The sequence below is a fragment of the Lissotriton vulgaris genome, chromosome 9 (assembly GCF_964263255.1).
Source record: "Lissotriton vulgaris chromosome 9, aLisVul1.2, whole genome shotgun sequence".
Lineage (NCBI taxonomy): Eukaryota > Metazoa > Chordata > Amphibia > Caudata > Salamandridae > Lissotriton > Lissotriton vulgaris.
In genome coordinates, this window is record NC_141697.1 from 864,562,405 (window position 1) to 864,581,585 (window position 19,181).

The window sequence follows — 19,181 nt, forward strand, 5'->3', positions numbered from 1 at the left end:
GAGGAGCAAGTAATCAAGCAGGCAAAATGACCAGGTTTCAAGGGCTGGGCAAGACTCACATTCAGACAGAATTATACGCAGCGGAAGAGGTGGCTTAGTCCAACATTGGCTGGTTCCTACCTGTAAAGTTTCAATTCCTGATCTTAGTTTGTCAAACCAAGGACCAATGAGCAAGTGCTTGTCATTGGAACGTAGAGATCGTGATTGACAATAGGGACAGAGGCTCGTCCTTAGGTAGACAGGCCCAGGGCCTTGTCCTGCCCTGAAGGGGCATGTCAGTGCATAGAAATCTTGTTGTGTAGCCATGATCAGCCAATGGACTAGTTGAAGAAACGGGTAGATATGTTGTCAAACTGAGACTCCACATGTCAGGCGGTCAGCTGCATTTTTTAGTAGCGTCTGCAGTATACGTAGCAAGCCTAATGTGAGACACACGGATGGGGATTTTGCGTAGTCAAAATGGGAGGTGATCAGTGCGTGAACCACCATTTTCTGGGGTACATTGTGCAGATAGCTAATAGATCTGTAGATGATTAAAATTTTGCCTACAAAAGCGGCACCTGCCTCTTGTACCTGTGTGGGAAGGGATAGCTGATTGTCCCATCTGACTCACAGATCCCTGAACAAGTCCTTGTGTGCAGGAGCAATGGCCAGTTACTCTGGCCACCAAAGTTTGGAAGAGAGGGCAGAAGGTTGGTATAAGAGTATAGGACATAGATGTTATCTGGATTAAGTTTCAAGAAAATGTGGTCCATCTAGGCCGCAATTTTTCGACAATTTTGGAGAGGGTCAAAATGTGCTGCTCAGACAGATTTTTAGGTGATTAGAAGCTGAAGATCATCAGCATATGATATTATTTTTACTGCAGACATGGCAATCGATTCAGCCAGCGGGGTTAAGTAAATAGTAAAATTCAGCTGGCTCAGATCAGAGCCCTGCGGCGCGCCCCATTTCAGTGGTTTGACTGGGGAGAAGAATAGTTAGATGCGGACCTGCTGTGTGTGGTCAGATAGTTAGGACAATATCCAGTTCAGCACTGAGGCGCCCACACCTTTGGTCTTCATGGGGTTCAGAAGAATGGGATGGTCAACAGTGTCAAATGATGTAGACATGTCTAACAGCACCAACGCGCCTTAAAACCTCCGTCGACCTCCCAGCGTATTGAGTCTGCCATTTATTTGAGGCCCGACTGCGTACTATAGCTGGGATGGAAGCTGGATTGCGAGTCGTGAAGGAGGCTATTATCTTCAACAAAGGGCATCAGTTGCTTGCAGGAAAATGTCACTGAAATCTTGTCCGGAACTGATAAATCGAGTTTGGTGTATGATTGGAAGGATATTCAGGATCTGCGTTGCCTTTACTTCAGATGGGCAGGAGGAAGGTGTGTCTCCACGCATCTGGATTAGAGATTAAGCTGAGCTAAAGGTTCCAAATGGCGTTGAAATGGTGATTGTGAATCTTAGCAAGGATGTTGTATTGCTTGGCAGGCAGGGGGTCAGTAGGGGAAGTGGATTAACACATCTGCTAATTGAGCAGAGAGGCTTCTCCATAAATTCTGTCAATATCTGAGACCACTGAGCTAGGACACTACTTTGTTGATTGCTCCTCAGACATTGGACTTCTACATCGGCACACAGGCCCACACCTACACAGAATACATGGGTCAGGGGTAGAGCAAATCCTGGCTGGAGGACAAGCACACCACCATCCTGCATTGGTACATGAACGTTTGCATCCAGTTCTCCAAGTCAACAGCATCACTACCTCATGCTGCAAGTCCCTCCACATGCTGGGAATGATCTTCAGATGGATCCACTCCTAGTCAAGACAGACAGCCACCCAGGTCCACGACACTGGCGGCTCAACTACAACAACAACCTCTACACAGGAACAAGAGCCAGTCTCCAGGAGCATTTGTGCACATCCAGGGAGCATGCGCACACCTCATCCTCAAAATCCCCTGCCACAGCCACATGACCGTCCACCTGAGATACCTACAATAGTCCCAATGTCAACTGCAGCATCACCTTCATACTCCTCAGCCACACTCAGTAGGCACTCTACAACCACAGCCCGAAAAACAAATATGGACATCTCCCATCCAACACCCCGTTTCCCAAAGTCCGTCCAGCCACCCTTGCCCTGGGCAACATTCATCACATCCACAGTACAACTGCATGCGGGTGATAGTTCTCCCACCTCAACAAACAGACCTGGTACTCCCTCCCTGGACACCTACACATTAACCAAGACCTCTACACCTTCATGAGACTCTTCTGTAACTGTCTGTCAGAGCTGTATGGCAAGCCACCCCCCCAGCAGATAGTAACCATCACTGAGTATTGCCCTCCATGTATTTAGTTGATGATACATTGTGACCTATGTGTGTCCTCAACCGGACTCAGATCCCAGTGTATGGATGGCTTGAGTTTGTTACACACTCTGGCATACGTTGACATATCCCCACACGTATGTTGTTGACTCTGGGAAAAAGACTTCAACATCAATACGTATTGTGTTTGGTATATTTATTTATCCATCTTGTGCGTGAAATGTGAGTAGGTGGTAGATGCTGTACATAAATTGCTGGGAATCCAAAGTTCACAGAGGGAGATGTGATGCCTTGCAGTTTGAGTCAACAGAGTCCAGACCACAGTGCTTGGCATCATTGGTCACACTGCGACCAGAAAGTCCATGTGGGAGAGACAGACAGTCAATAAGGTGATGCTGTTACACACAAAGGCAAGATGCCAAACCAGGTGACCTGGGAGATGTGCATGGCCCACTGTCTCTCAACGTCTTCTCCGTGGACGACCCACCTTCCTTGGCCTCGATGTTTCTGGCCTGGTGACACAGGGTGGGTGCTGCATGTTGTCAGCAATCCGACGGAGTGTATGGCTTATGTCCCTCTGCACCGCCAAGAGCTCAGCCAGTCTTGCCTCCATCCGTCCTTGGTGTCGTCGTTGACTGGCGTGTTGCTCGGCCTGCTGGTTTTTTAATTCGATGAGGGCTCCCACTCCCTGGCTGAACTCCCTGGCTGAACTCCCTGGTGTCCCACTGGGATACCTCCATGATGTTTCTCAGTTCAGATATACCGGACACTGCAGCTTGCTGGTCAGGTTCTCACCTCTGCCTTGTGCCACTCCCACGACCCTTGCACACACGAGCCTGGCCTGCTGTTGTGGGCACATCTGGTCGACGGGACCCCTGAGGGTTGACAGTGGTGGTGTTGTCTGCCACCTCCCGGGTTCCCGGCGAACATTGTCCCTCATTGTCAGACTGGCTCAGTTGTGGAATATGGGCAGGGCTCGGATCCGCCTGCTAGGATGTGGTAGGAATGGGTATGGTGGTTGGCGCAGATGTCCTTGATCCAGCTGCTGCACGGGTTTGGGATCCAGAGGTTGAGGTAATTGAAATTTTTATGGTCAGGTATGTCCCCTAACGAGTACCCCATCGTCTCCATGTGCAAGTTAAAGTGCATGTAACTTCCCTCCGCAACCGAATTTGATGACGCAAATACATTTGCGTCCAACGTTAACATGTCCTCTATCAGATCCACCATGAATGGATTGATAATTCAGTTCCTAAGTATGCCGTGCCACCGTCTTTACATGGTGCACTTTCACGTTTTCCTGGCTCTGCCGAGTTAGGCCCTGATTCCTGCCATTGAACCACTTTTCCCGTCTCTGTCTCCGAAAGCTGCAACGTGGAGATGAAATGCATCCCTGACCTCTGCCTTCCTTCCTGCCAAGCGAGCGGTGCCCGGCTCGGCCTGCTCTGCCTGCCAAAAACAGTATTTTGCCTTCAAGTTATCAGCGTAGCCAGCTCAGCCTCCTCGAAAACACATTCCTGTCTAGTAAAATAAGTAAATAGCTCCCCGGTGTAGGAGAGTAGGGTCTGCTATCCTATGGTCACCCCAAATTTTTGCTTTTTGCTTCACTGGTTTCTGACTTAATGTGGCTGTGGGCCTGCTAATCAGACCCACAGCCTGCTGTTCTCTCTCTAAATTGATGCCAATGCACTTTAGGTGCATTACGAATTGGAACTGGTTCACCTTATGAGCCCCTGTATTAGTGCACCCTAGGTGCCCAGGGCATAGGTGTATCCAAGGCCTACCAGGGGCTGCAGCATGTATTATGCCACCCCTGGCCTGGCCTCCATATTTGACACAACTGGCTGATCACTCAGCTGGGGTAAGTCGGTGTAACCACCTCTTACTTAGGTACAGTATGTCTGTGCCTAACCCTAAACTGGACACATATGTTCCTATCAGCCACTCCTATGGAAGGCCTCATCAATCCTGGAGGCAGAGTGCTTGGAAATATGTGAGATGGTGCTCTGGCATGAGCTGAGCCTGTCTGCAGCTGTCGGGAACCACTCCCTAAGCTGTTCCGGGATATTGCCATACCATATACTCTTAAGTGCATTATAATCCTCGCGGTTAAATGCTATCTTTGGTTTGGCTTTATCAAAACATGTCGAGTAAGGTGTCATACGAATTGGAATACTATCCCCTCGCCAATTCTGGCGATGGGGATAGCATTCCACCCTTCTAGAGGGATACGACATGTGTGTAACCTCAACCCCGGTTAAAGTTAAACAGAGCCTCAGCTTCACAAAATGGACGCTGCCACCACAGACACAAGTCTGGCCTCCTGCTGCTGACCGAAACTCGGCAGATGGTGGCCTGGACAAAGGGTTTCCTGCCTTGGGAGGTGCGAGCACCACCCCAGACAGGATTTTGTGTATTGGGTAGGACAGGGCTGAATAGAATCAGACATGCCCGGGGCACACAAGGTGTCCCCGTGCATAGGCCAGTCCAAACCGGTTCTGGGGCCTTCCAGCCCCAGTCCTGGCGAGGAGCTGGACAAAGGAAAGGGGGTGTAACCGCCCCCCTTCCTGGTTCCTCCCAGAGGAGGGACCTAGTAGGTGATCCACCCCTCAGATTGGGAATAAGAGCGGGAGCAGTGCCATTGCACAGCAGATCATCCTGAAATCAACTTTAAACAAAGAAGAAGACTGGACTTCGACATTCTGCTGCACAGAAGACTGAAGAGAATCTCCCTTGTGGCCTAGGAGTGGCCACCCTGTGAACACAGGTACCAACCAGCGACCCGACGTCTGCTTTGCCGCCGCCTCCCGCCGGAGACCGAGCCCAAAGCCCGACAAGAACCAGACTCCCAGACCTCTCAGAGCCCGATCCACAGTCCCTGCAAAGAAGGGACCCGTGGAGGCACCGAGTGACGTGGGGCCGGACCTCTTGGAAGACACTCGAAAAGCTGACTGCGCAGCTTCTGAGGCATCCTCGACGTTGTGCTTTGGGGATTGAGAACCCCCACCACCGAGCAGCCATTGCATCGAAGATCAGCCCTCCAGCATCTCCACGATCTGCGTGGGGCCCTTTTGCATTGTGCCACTCGACGCGCCATCCCGGCCACTAGCCACGTGGTCAGCGGCCATCTTGGCGACGAACCCGAAGATTTACACAGCAGGTCTGGTTGCTCCAGACCTACCCAAGCTCCTGTAAAAAGGAGCACTCGCTCTGACCTTGCTGGTCCGAGTGATAAGCATCTTTCACCTTCTGCCTGGCTTGCCTTTGCCAAGGCCTGTTTGCTCCGATCGAGGTGCCGACACCGCCAACAGCGAGAAGCCTGCGTGGGACAGCTCGTGACCGACTCCTGGACGTCCTCGACCCCGGGTATCCACGCGGCTGCAGAAAGAAGCTACCCAACAATGCCTGTTTGCACCCGACATCGCCTGGTTCCAATCTGGTTCCACGGTAGTCACTGGCTAGTGACTTTGAACATTGTCCCCTCTGCTTTCAGGTCTTCACATCTTCAGATCCACCCTTGGATCCACCGGAACTCTTCTCATCGAGCCGCCTGCAGCATCTCCAGCTCCAAGCACCATCGACCAGCGTGACGAAACCCGACACTACTTCGACCCTGTGCACCCGCTTCCTGTGTAACTCAGCTCCGCCGGTGCTCCTGCACTGGTACACATCCCAAGGGCCTGTGTTTTAAGTTTCAGCTCCGTAGGTCACTCGGAAGGTTCCTAACTTTCTAACTTTGTGCTTTTTACGCACCATAGACTTTGTATTGAAAAGTGCGTGCACTTTGAACACTGCACCCGAGTCCCGTGGGCCTTTCCCGACTTAGTTATTTCCAGTCTCGAATAGCTCCAGCGATTCCCAAGGCCCTAGGCCTCTTCACTTTCCTATTGGTATCTCTTATACCACTTTCTTAGTATATGGTTTAAGTGGCCCCTAGGGCTCATCCATATTGTGCAACTTTTGTGTATTTTAAACTGTCTTGTGATTTAACGCTTGTGCTTCTGTGCTCATAAAGAGTCCAGGGGATTTTAATAGTTAATAAATCAATATATATTTTCAATATATATCTGTGTGGTGTCCCTTTCATTTGGTATTCAAGGGGGTTGTGTATGGTATAACAGCTGGCTTCACATGCCTTTCAGAGTTTAGCCTAAGACTGCTTTGTCCACGTTACCACTAGGATAACTGGTCTACAAGGTTGAATTACAACCATCATCATAAGGGTTGCTTGGCATGGTACAAAGTGATCACTAGAATTAGTGAGCATTATATACCAGGCCAACTTCTCACATTGGTGAGCAGCGGATTGGGATCTGAGCTTGCTGTTGTTTTACCATTACAATCTTTGAGATTATCATTTGAAAGATCATACAGGTACCTGCTAGGTACATATAAAACAAGACTAGTATACTTAAGTTCTACTGAACTTAGTTGTTGTAGAGCAAAGGGAGTAGCACACCCTAGCTACAACTACTAGATAGGTTTAGTAGGTAAACACCAGTGTAGGTAGATTGCAACACATCCACCCACACTAGAGCAATGTCTGGAGCAGAGGGGTCCAGTGGACTTACTCCTGTTGAGAGTGACCCTCCAAGGGCACCATCCAAATTTGCTATTTTTTCCTTTAAGGAATTAAGACAACTTTGTGTCTTAAGGGGTCTGAAGACAGGGCCTTCCCCTACTACAGACCACCTAAGAGAGCTCTTAGACCAGTCTGAGACTCTAAAGCCCTCTAAGGCAAACCCCACAGGGGATGCTGAAGGAGGCCATCCTTCAGAGGATGACACTGTAGACACCCCTGCCCCTATCATCCTGGTAGATGAGGAAGCCTCCACCACTGGAGCTCCTCAGGTAGATGTAGAGGAAGAGGAAGAGGAAGAGGAGGAGGTGGAAAGCAGTGAGTCAGATGATGACAGAAATAGTCAGGTGCTGGTCAGTAGACTGAACCAGGCTAACTTAAGCTTGCTTGGGAATGAATCAGGTAACAACCCATTCAGACCCCCAGGTGGACTTAACCAGGAGCTTAGGAGGAGAAGGACTCACTCAGGTGACTCTGACAACTCCCATGCGTCTAGAGGTTCTCATGGTCACTCCAGAAGAAGGATGACTAGCCCTCAGAGAAGGGAACATGAGACCAAATTGAGAGAATCTCAAATTAGAGAGGCTGAATTGAGAGTCCAGAGACAAGAGTTAGAGATTGCCCTGGCCCAAGAGAAACTTGCTAGAGCAAGACAGCCTAGAGAGAGTGGGGTACTAGAACCCACTGGTGGCAGCAATATCCACAAGGATAAAGACAGGTCTTTTGATAATAGAAACCTGAGTAAGATTGTGCCCCCCTACAAAGCTGGGGATGACATCCATAAATGGATTACTGCAATGGATAGAGCCTGCAGAGTACAGCAGATTCCTCAGGAGCAGTGGGCAGCAATCTTGTGGCTCTCCTTTGAAGGTAGAGGCCAAGACAGACTCCTCACAGTTAGTGATGGGGATTCTAGAAACTACCTGGTCCTGAAGAGTGCTCTGATTGATGGGTTAGGCTGAACCACTGAACAGTACAGGTTAATGTTCAGAGATACCCAGAAGACACAGACTCAGGACTGGTCTGAATTTGTTGAGTGTGCCACTAAGGCTCTGGAGGGATGGTTGCTGGGAAGCAAGGTTACAGACTATGAAGGATTGTATAATTTGCTGATGAGAGAACAAATTTTAAATAATTGTCAGAACCAGCAGTTGCATCAACATTTGGTTGACTCAGATTTGACCTCTCCCCAAGAATTGGGAAAGAGGGCAGATAAATGGGTAAGAACCAGAGTTAAGCAAAAGAACCAGAACCAGGGTGGTGACCAGAAGAAAACAGACCAGAAGGGTGGGGAGCAGAAAGCTAAAGACCAGAAGTCTTCAACAGGGCCCCAAACTGAGACAGAGGGTGGGTCCCAAACTTCCAAGAAGAAGAAGAAAGGTCAGAAGAAACCCTGGTGTAAAACTTGTAAGAACACCTCTCACTGGACAAGTGAGTGTAAAAAGGGTGGAGCCCCCAGCACTGCAGCCCCTAAGGCACCTGCACCCACTAGTACAGTTAGCAGTGCTGGTCCTCAAGCCAAAGGTTTAGTGGGTATCACTTTGGGAACTGAAGGAGATTCTGACCTAGTCAGAACCCTTACACAGGCTGTTCTGGTTTGGGAAGGGGACATAGATTTGACCCCTGACATAAGTCCCAGTAACCTGGGCAAATACAGACAGACACCTTTGATTAACAACAAAGTGGCTCAAGCTTACAGGGACACATGTGCCAGTGTCACTATGGTGACACCTAACTTTGTGGACCCTGGACAATACATGCCAGGCGATGATTACCTGGTGACCAATGCCAGCAATGTCACTACTACACATAGTGTGGCACTTGTTAACTTTTCCTGGGGAGGGGTAACTGGCCTTAAGAAAGTTGTGGTTAGTGCTGATCTCCCAGTAGAATGTTTGTTGGGCAATGACCTGGAGAACTCTCTATGGTCAGAAGTTGAGTACAGGACTCATGCAGAGATGTTAGGGATATCATCACATGTCCTTGCTGTGACCAGGTCACAGGCCAAAAAGTGCCTCTCTGAACCTCAGGTCTTGGATCCTGGAACAATGGACCAAGTACCTTCCAAGAAGAAGAACAGGAGGGTTAAGGCTGCGCCTTCCCAACTGCCTACAAGTGAGGATCAGGCTTCACAGGAAACTGATCTTGAGACCCCTGAAGGAACTGTCCCTGAAGAACTTGAACCTGATCAGGTTGAGTTTCTGGGGACAGGGAGACCTTCTAGGGCAGACTTGGGGCAGGCTCAGTTAACCTGTCCTTCTCTTGAACCCCTCAGACAGCAGGCTGCTGCTGAGGCTGCTGGGAATGCTCAAGGTGCCCATAAAGTATATTGGGACGATGGACTCCTTTATTCAGAGGCTGGAGACCCCAAGCCTGGTGCTACCAGGAGGTTGGTTATACCTCTGCAATTTAGGGGCTTCCTACTCACCTTGGCCCATGATATTCCTTTAGCAGGACACCTAGGCCAGAACAAGACTTGGGACAGGCTTGTCCCTCACTTTCACTGGCCTCACATGTCTGAAGACACCAAGGAGTTTTGTCGCTCCTGTGAAACCTGCCAAGCCAGTGGTAAAGCAGGTGGAACAACAAAGGCCCCCCTGATACCACTACCTGTGGTGGGGGTTCCCTTTGAAAGAGTGGGGATTGATATTGTTGGTCCAATGGATCCCCCTACAGCATCTGGTCACAGATTCATACTGGTGGTAGTGGATCATGCCACCAGGTACCCAGAGGCAATTCCACTTAGGACCACAACAGCTCCTGTTGTGGCCAGGGCCTTACTTGGAGTTTTCTCCAGAGTGGGGTTTCCTAAGGAGGTAATATCAGATAGAGGTACCAACTTCATGTCTGGATATTTGACAGCTATGTGGAAGGAATGTGGTGTCAACTACAAGTTCACCACTCCTTATCACCCACAATGCAATGGGCTTGTTGAGAGATTTAACAAGACCCTAAAGGGCATGATTAAAGGATTACCTGAAAAGCTCAGGCGAAGATGGGACATCCTTCTGCCCTGCCTTTTGTTCGCTTACAGAGAGGTCCCTCAAAAGGGGGTTGGCTTCAGCCCCTTTGAATTGTTGTTTGGGCACCCTGTAAGAGGACCCCTGTGTCTAGTAAAGGAAGGATGGGAGTTACCTCTCAAAAAGCCTAAACAGGACATAGTGGACTATGTACTTGGTCTCCGCTCCAGGATGGCAGAGTACATGGAAAAGGCATCTAAAAACCTTGAGGCTAGCCAAGAATTACAAAAAGCTTGGCATGACCAAAAGGCTGTCCTTGTTGAATTTCAGCCTGGACAGAAGGTATGGGTGTTGGAGCCAGTGGCCCCAGCAGCACTCCAAGACAAATGGTCTGGACCCCATACAATTCTGGAAAAGAAGGGAGAGGTTACCTACTTGGTGGACCTAGGAACTCCCAGGAGCCCCCACAGGGTGCTCCATGTAAACAGATTGAAGGCATATGTCAGCAGGGCAGACATGGGCTTGCTCATGGCTACAGATGAGGGACAGGAGGAAGAGAGTGACCCTCTCCCAGACCTGCTCACTCAGAACCCTGAGGATGGCTCAGTTGATGGTGTGGCCTTAGGTGGCAGCCTCACTGAACATCAGCAACATGACTGCAGACAAGTTCTACAGGCATACAGGCATATGTTCTTATTGACACCCAGTCAGACTAACTGGTGTACACATGTGGTGGACACTGGTGACAGTCTTCCTGTAAAGAGCAAGATTTACAGGCAACCTGACCACGTCAGGGACTGTATAAAGACTGAGGTGCAAAAGATGCTGGAATTAGGTGTCATTGAGCCTTCAGAGAGCCCCTGGGCTAGCCCAGTGGTTCTGGTCCCCAAACCTCACACCAAAGATGGCAAGAGAGAGATGAGGTTCTGTGTGGATTACAGAGGACTCAATGCTGTCACCAGGACAGATGCACACCCTATTCCAAGGGCAGATGAGCTCATTGACAAGTTGGCTTCTGCCAAATATTTGAGCACATTTGACTTGACAGCTGGCTACTGGCAAATCAGGTTAGCTGAGGAGTCTAAAGCCAAGACAGCATTTTCTACCCCTAGTGGGCATTATCAGTTTGTGGTGATGCCCTTTGGTTTGAAAAATGCACCCGCCACCTTCCAAAGGTTGGTGAATCAAGTCCTCACTGGGTTGGATGACTTTTGTGCAGCTTATCTGGATGATATTGCTGTCTTTAGCTCCACCTGGGAGGATCACCTGGTCCACCTGAAGGAAGTGCTTGAGGCTCTGCAGAAGGCAGGCCTCACTATCAAGGCAACAAAGTGCCAGATAGGGCAGAGCAAGGTTGTATACCTGGGCCACCTTGTAGGTGGAGGCCAAGTTCAACCACTGGAGAGTAAGATCCAGACCATCAAGGACTGGTCCCCTCCAACTACCCAGACTCAGGTCAGAGCTTTCTTGGGCCTGACTGGGTACTACAGGAATTTTGTTAAGAACTATGGGTCCATTGTGACCCCTCTTAATGATCTGACATCCAAGAAGATGCCCAAAAAGGTTCAGTGGACAGAAATCTGTCAAAAGGCATTTAATGACCTGAAGAAGGCCATGTGCTCTGCACCTATCCTGAAGAGTCCTGACTACTCAAGAGAGTTCATTGTCCAAACAGATGCTTCTGAGTTGGGAGTGGGAGCAGTGCTTTCACAGCTTAATGTAGATGGCCAGAGCCAGCCCATTGCTTTCATTAGCAGAAGGCTGACCCCCAGAGAGAAACGTTGGTCAGCTATAGAGACGGAGGCCTTTGCTGTGGTGTGGGCCCTGAAGAAGTTGAGACCATACTTATTTGGCACTCACTTCAAGATTCAGACCGACCATAAGCCCCTCCTATGGCTTAATCAGATGAAGGGTGAAAACCCCAAACTACTCAGGTGGTCCATTTCCCTACAGGGGATGGACTTTACAGTGGAGCACCGCCCAGGGACTGACCATGGCAACGCAGATGGTCTCTCCAGGTACTTCCACTTAGAACATGAAGACACAACTGGTCAAGGTTAGTCTAATGTCCCTGCGTTTGGGGGGGGGGTTATGTAGGAGAGTAGGGTCTGCTATCCTATGGTCACCCCAAATTTTTGCTTTTTGCTTCACTGGTTTCTGACTTAATGTGGCTGTGGGCCTGCTAATCAGACCCACAGCCTGCTGTTCTCTCTCTAAATTGATGCCAATGCACTTTAGGTGCATTACGAATTGGAACTGGTTCACCTTATGAGCACCTGTATTAGTGCACCCTAGGTGCCCAGGGCATAGGTGTATCCAAGGCCTACCAGGGGCTGCAGCATGTATTATGCCACCCCTGGCCTGGCCTCCATATTTGACACAACTGGCTGATCACTCAGCTGGGGTAAGTCGGTGTAACCACCTCTTACTTAGGTACAGTATGTCTGTGCCTAACCCTAAACTGGACACATATGTTCCTATCAGCCACTCCTATGGAAGGCCTCATCAATCCTGGAGGCAGAGTGCTTGGAAATATGTGAGATGGTGCTCTGGCATGAGCTGAGCCTGTCTGCAGCTGTCGGGAACCACTCCCTAAGCTGTTCCGGGATATTGCCATACCATATACTCTTAAGTGCATTATAATCCTCGCGGTTAAATGCTATCTTTGGTTTGGCTTTATCAAAACATGTCGAGTAAGGTGTCATACGAATTGGAATACTATCCCCTCGCCAATTCTGGCGACGGGGATAGCATTCCACCCTTCTAGAGGGATACGACATGTGTGTAACCTCAACCCCGGTTAAAGTTAAACAGAGCCTCAGCTTCACAAAATGGACGCTGCCACCACAGACACAAGTCTGGCCTCCTGCTGCTGACCGAAACTCGGCAGATGGTGGCCTGGACAAAGGGTTTCCTGCCTTGGGAGGTGCGAGCACCACCCCAGACAGGATTTTGTGTATTGGGTAGGACAGGGCTGAATAGAATCAGACATGCCCGGGGCACACAAGGTGTCCCCGTGCATAGGCCAGTCCAAACCGGTTCTGGGGCCTTCCAGCCCCAGTCCTGGCGAGGAGCTGGACAAAGGAAAGGGGGTGTAACCGCCCCCCTTCCTGGTTCCTCCCAGAGGAGGGACCTAGTAGGTGATCCACCCCTCAGATTGGGAATAAGAGCGGGAGCAGTGCCATTGCACAGCAGATCATCCTGAAATCAACTTTAAACAAAGAAGAAGACTGGACTTCGACATTCTGCTGCACAGAAGACTGAAGAGAATCTCCCTTGTGGCCTAGGAGTGGCCACCCTGTGAACACAGGTACCAACCAGCGACCCGACGTCTGCTTTGCCGCCGCCTCCCGCCGGAGACCGAGCCCAAAGCCCGACAAGAACCAGACTCCCAGACCTCTCAGAGCCCGATCCACAGTCCCTGCAAAGAAGGGACCCGTGGAGGCACCGAGTGACGTGGGACCGGACCTCTTGGAAGACACTCAAAAAGCTGACTGCGCAGCTTCTGAGGCATCCTCGACGTTGTGCTTTGGGGATTAAGAACCCCCACCACGGAGCAGCCCTTGCACCGAAGATCAGCCCTCCAGCATCTCCACGATCTGCGTGGGGCCCTTTTGCATTGTGCCACTCGACGCGCCATCCCGGCCACTAGCCACGTGGTCAGCGGCCATCTTGGCGACGAACCCGAAGATTTACACAGCAGGTCTGGTTGCTCCAGACCTACCCAAGCTCCTGTAAAAAGGAGCACCCGCTCTGACCTTGCTGGTCCGAGTGATAAGCATCTTTCACCTTCTGCCTGGCTTGCCTTTGCCAAGGCCTGTTTGCTCCGATCGAGGTGCCGACACCGCCAACAGCGAGAAGCCTGCGTGGGACAGCTCGTGACCGACTCCTGGACGTCCTCGACCCCGGGTATCCACGTGGCTGCAGAAAGAAGCTACCCGACAACGCCTGTTTGCACCCGACATCGCCTGGTTCCAATCTGGTTCCACGGTAGTCACTGGCTAGTGACTTTGAACATTGTCCCCTCTGCTTTCAAGTCTTCACATCTTCAGATCCACCCTTGGATCCACCGGAACTCTTCTCATCGAGCCGCCTGCAGCATCTCCAGCTCCAAGCACCATCGACCAGCGTGACCAAACCGGACACTACTTCGACCCTGTGCACCCGCTTCCTGTGGGTGAGGTAACTCAGCTCCGCCGGTGCTCCTGCACTGGTACACATCCCAAGGGCCTGTGTTTTAAGTTTCAGCTCCGTAGGTCACTCGGAAGGTTCCTAACTTTCTAACTTTGTGCTTTTTACGCACCATAGACTTTGTATTGAAAAGTGCGTGCACTTTGAACACTGCACCCGAGTCCCGTGGGCCTTTCCCGACGTAGTTATTTCCAGTCTCGAATAGCTCCAGCGATTCCCAAGGCCCTAGGCCTCTTCACTTTCCTATTGGTATCTCTTATACCACTTTCTTAGTATATGGTTTAAGTGGCCCCTAGGGCTCATCCATATTGTGCAACTTTTGTGTATTTTAAACTGTCTTGTGATTTAACGCTTGTGCTTCTGTGCTCATAAAGAGTCCAGGGGATTTTAATAGTTAATAAATCAATATATATTTTCAATATATATCTGTGTGGTGTCCCTTTCATTTGGTATTCAAGGGGGTTGTGTATGGTATAACAGCTGGCTTCACATGCCTTTCAGAGTTTAGCCTAAGACTGCTTTGTCCACGTTACCACTAGGATAACTGGTCTACAAGGTTGAATTACAACCATCATCATAAGGGTTGCTTGGCATGGTACAAAGTGATCACTAGAATTAGTGAGCATTATATACCAGGCCAACTTCTCACACCCGGCTGCAGAGTAAAGGGCAAAGCCTTCCTGTCCTCCTCATGTAATTCATTGCTCCCTTTACCATGGTAGGCCCTGGCTCCACGCATTTGCACCTAGACACGCATACATTCAGTATAGAATAGCCTCTGCCCGAAAGACCTTTTCCTCCAGTATAAACATCCTCCAAACACAAGATATCAGATATGTTTTAGGAACAGGTCGATCTGACATGCCAGACTTATGTCTCTTCTACTAGTGTTAAAAGTCAGACTCTTAGCTTCCTCCAGATGCACGTCAATCACACGTCATATTAGCTGCGCGCGCATTCAGGCCACAGGTTTCGGCTGACTCTGCAAGAATTCCCTAAGCATCCACCCACTTATGACACTTTTCTGTGACGTTTCTGGTTCACGCCTCTGTGCACACCCATGTTCACGCCTTTTTGCTACGCACATGTGTTCTTATCATATACATTTCACTAGTCACGCCTACTGTAATGCAATGCTATTGTGTCATTTTACTATATATGTCATGTACTGTGAATAAATCGTTGACATCTTTCCTGACATCTTCCCTTGCATACCCGAACCCTTGTATTGATGGAATAGATCTCCATTGGCTCGAGTCATTTCTGAATTAAAGCCCTTTAAGACTCAGACACCCCGGACTCTGCCTTTCATTTTATTGAGCTATTCTTGTACTTATAATTATATGGCAAACATATACGGTAAAATATTTACCACATAATTTGGCGCCCGAACAGGGACCCCTCCCCCACCCCACGCGCCGGAGATGCGTCACAGGCCTTGCCCCCTGCCACGGCCGTGACGGACCCCATGCGCATCTGCAGGATTTCCTGTATCTCCCTCAGGCCCACGGAGGTGACGGAGACTGCGGTCGACATCCAGACGAGGCGGTGAGGAGTGCGGAGGATCCCGACCAGAGCCCAGCCGAGAGAGCAGCGTCCGAGGTGTCGAGAGGCCCACCTGTAGTGCTGAGGCGCATGCGTAGTGTGCAGCAGAAGCGGTGACGTCAGTCCAGTCCAGTCGAGTTTCCGAGGCCTTCCGTTCCGTGCTTCCCGGTGAGTACCGTTGCTGGGGACGCATCAAGACGGGTGCATTAATTTGTATCCGGTCAAGACGGGTTTGGGTACACAGACCCGGTCTGCACTGTTTTAGCAGTGTATCTGTACTGTTTAGCAGTATATCAAGTAATTCCTGTATTCAACGGTTCAATTTTGTTCTCGTTATAGAATTAGTGGGTAGTCAATATATGTTCAAAATGTTTCAATGTGTTTAATGTCGTGGTATGAGTGACTGTTTGCATATTATATTGTGTTCATTGTTTTCGTGTCCATTTTAGAGGCATCAATGCCTTTGTTCTCGAAGTTACGACAGATAGGGACTAGGAAAGGGATTCTTGAAGAAGCAGTTCCCATCCCACCCAGGGACACTCCTGGGCATTTTATGTACCACAAGCACTGCTTAGATGCCATATTATATCTAGATTTGTGGGTGGATTACACGAAGGACTTGTCAGAGAATCAGAGATGGCCTGTTACAGGGACATGGGATGCCGATTGCATCATGAGAGTAGAAGAAGCGTTATGGAAAAAGAAAGCTAGACAATCACAGAAAGATGCCATTGAATTGTGGCGTAAAGAATCAAATAGACGGACAGAAAAAGCGTTCAGAAAAGCAGAGAAAAGTAGAGAGGATTCCGAAAAAGCCAAAGAAAAAGAACTAATAGAAGAAGGAGAACGAGTTAGAATGGAACAACACAACAGACAGAGTAATGCCATTGTGACAGGACTGTATCCAGTTCTGGCCGAGGGCCTGCCCAAGGCGACCCCGGAAATACTGAAAGACCTGCCCCCTCCATTGGTTCCGACTAAATTACGTCATAAGACCGCAACAGACATTTTCCTTTCTTCCTATTTAGACGACGTAGCTCCCGCATATACTAATGCACCTGCCCATGTATCCGTACCACCTGCTGACGTCAACCTACCCCACGATCATCTACCCCCAGGTCCGCAACAGCAAACTCCACCTGCACCACATCCTGCACCTGTTCCCGCACCACTTCCCGCACCTGTTGTCACTTCCCCTATAGTTCTCCCTGGTGGTATTCATCCACTTAATCCTTTTGTTCAGGGTCCAGTCCCGTTACAAATACCGACCCTACAGTCAGGTTATGCTCAAGCCTCCGCCTCAGGAGGTGCTAGAGGAGGTTTTCGCACCCCGCCACAGTTACAACGTATGACAATGAGAGATTTCGCAATGTCGCGAACACCTAAAGGAGCTCCAGCCGAAAAACTTCAAGAACAGCTTACTGATTGCAGATATGATACAGTGCCAGGACAAACAGGACCCATGTTGTTAGCATCCCTACGTTTAAGACGTGTTACAGATTATTTAGTTTTACTGCCAGAAATGCCAGAACATCTAGACAATATGTATCATTTTATTAGAACAGGAGAAAGACCGGAGTGTGTTGGTGAAGCCATGTCACGTCAGAAAGTTGAGACTCAAGGCATAATAATGCGATTTTTGGTTAATTGTTTGATAAGAGAGCAAGATCAGGCCGGTTTTCCAGAAGGAGAGATAAATAGATTGATCAGATGGAGTCAGAATATTGCAGAGGGTAAACATGACAGAGAGAAATGTGTGCATGCTATGGTTAGAAAAATCCGTTCAGAAATAATAGCAATACATGTCCGCCGAGAGTCTGATAGGCAACTCGAGTCAGACGTCGAGAAAACCTCGGATGAGGAAGAACAACCAGAGACTACAGCCGAAACCTCGCAACTACCAATAGAGACATGATAGCATACGTAGGTAGAGAGAAACTTCCTAGACCATCTCCTCTTGATCGGCCCTTTGACAGACCCATTTGTTTAGAAAACAAGATGTCCGATACCAGAGCGGTATTCTCTTGAGCATGTATTCCAGAATACTGACAAAGTACTGAAAGACAGAGTAGGTTATCAAGAACTAAATACCTTACGTGAACAGGAACTAGCCCGGTCCGCAGTACAGTGGGCCGGGGATGACAGCATATACAAAGACGATTCAGTAGTGCACACATTTTTAAGTCTCACTCCAGAAGAACAGCGACTAGCTGGTATATACATGACCCAACACCTTATTATACAGTATGAAAACCAAGCATCTGATCCAGGTCCGTTATACAGTTTGTTGCAAGACTTACTCCTGAGAAGATGGAGAGGCCTAGGTACCGATTTAATTGAAACGATTTTAGAACAACGTCACAAATATAGAACTTTCTTGACTCCACATCTTGTTTCCGTTCCACCCCCAGTCAGGCAGCCATATCACTTAGACAAACAGAATCCTTTACGTGAAGTACATCCAGTCAGGAAAGCCGATAATACCCTTGAACGCGTGTTCGTTTACACGCCCATAACTAAAATGGAATTATTGGAAATGAAGAAAATAGTACCCAGTCACGATAAAGACCCTGCAGGTTTCCACCGTGAAATAAAAGACATGTTACTCATGGGTGACTACACCTATCCCGACATTATGAAAATATTGAAAGTGTTACTGCCTGCCGGTATTTACGAGAAACTCAAAGGAAAAGAATGGGAGGTGGGAGACAAAAAGATTGATTGGGCTGCATTAGAAACCGAGGAAACTGGTCGAACCCCAGGTGTAGGTCTTGGGGAGAAAACTAAAGCATTACCAGGTTTATTAGTACAGGTTTTGCCTAGACTGTTAGCGACTAAAAAGGAGGATTGGGATGCAATCTCAGCCTGTAAACAGAAACCCGACGAAGACACTAGTGATTTTTATTCCAGATTCGAGAAATGTTTTATTATTAATAGTGGCCTGAAAACAAGTAGCGAGTCATACCCACACCTTTTCGTGTCCAAATTAGTCGAGAATTCTCTGCCTCAGGTTAAGAACCGTGTTTTGAAAGTCGAGAGTACATGGCAAGCCAATACGCCATCCCAAATGTTACAAATGTTACAATACCACCAGAACAGAATTAGAGAGGAACATGATCACGAACAGAGACGTATGAAAGACACGAAAATGAAAATGTTAGTTGCTCAGTCAGTTCCAGCAGATGGTCAGAAGAAAGGCGCGACACATTCAAATAATTCAGCGGCTCCCGTTAAAGGGATATGCAACTATTGTAAACAGCCAGGTCACTATGTAAACGAATGTGCAGTTTTGAAACACAATATCTCCACGGGTAAAACCAAAGAGAGACCACGTCCGCCCAGACAGGATCAGGTCCAGCAACATGTTCCACAAAATGTACAACCTATGCATGTTCCACAACAGACCGTAGCGGTACCACAGCCCCAACCCATTGCCGCGACTCAGCATGTCACACAGCAGATGTACCAGTATGCCCAATCCGATTACCCCGATTATCAGCAATACACATGAAACAGCCTAGAGAGGGAGGTTGGCTTGCCCCTTATTGAGGTTCCTGTAGATCAAGAGGGTCCT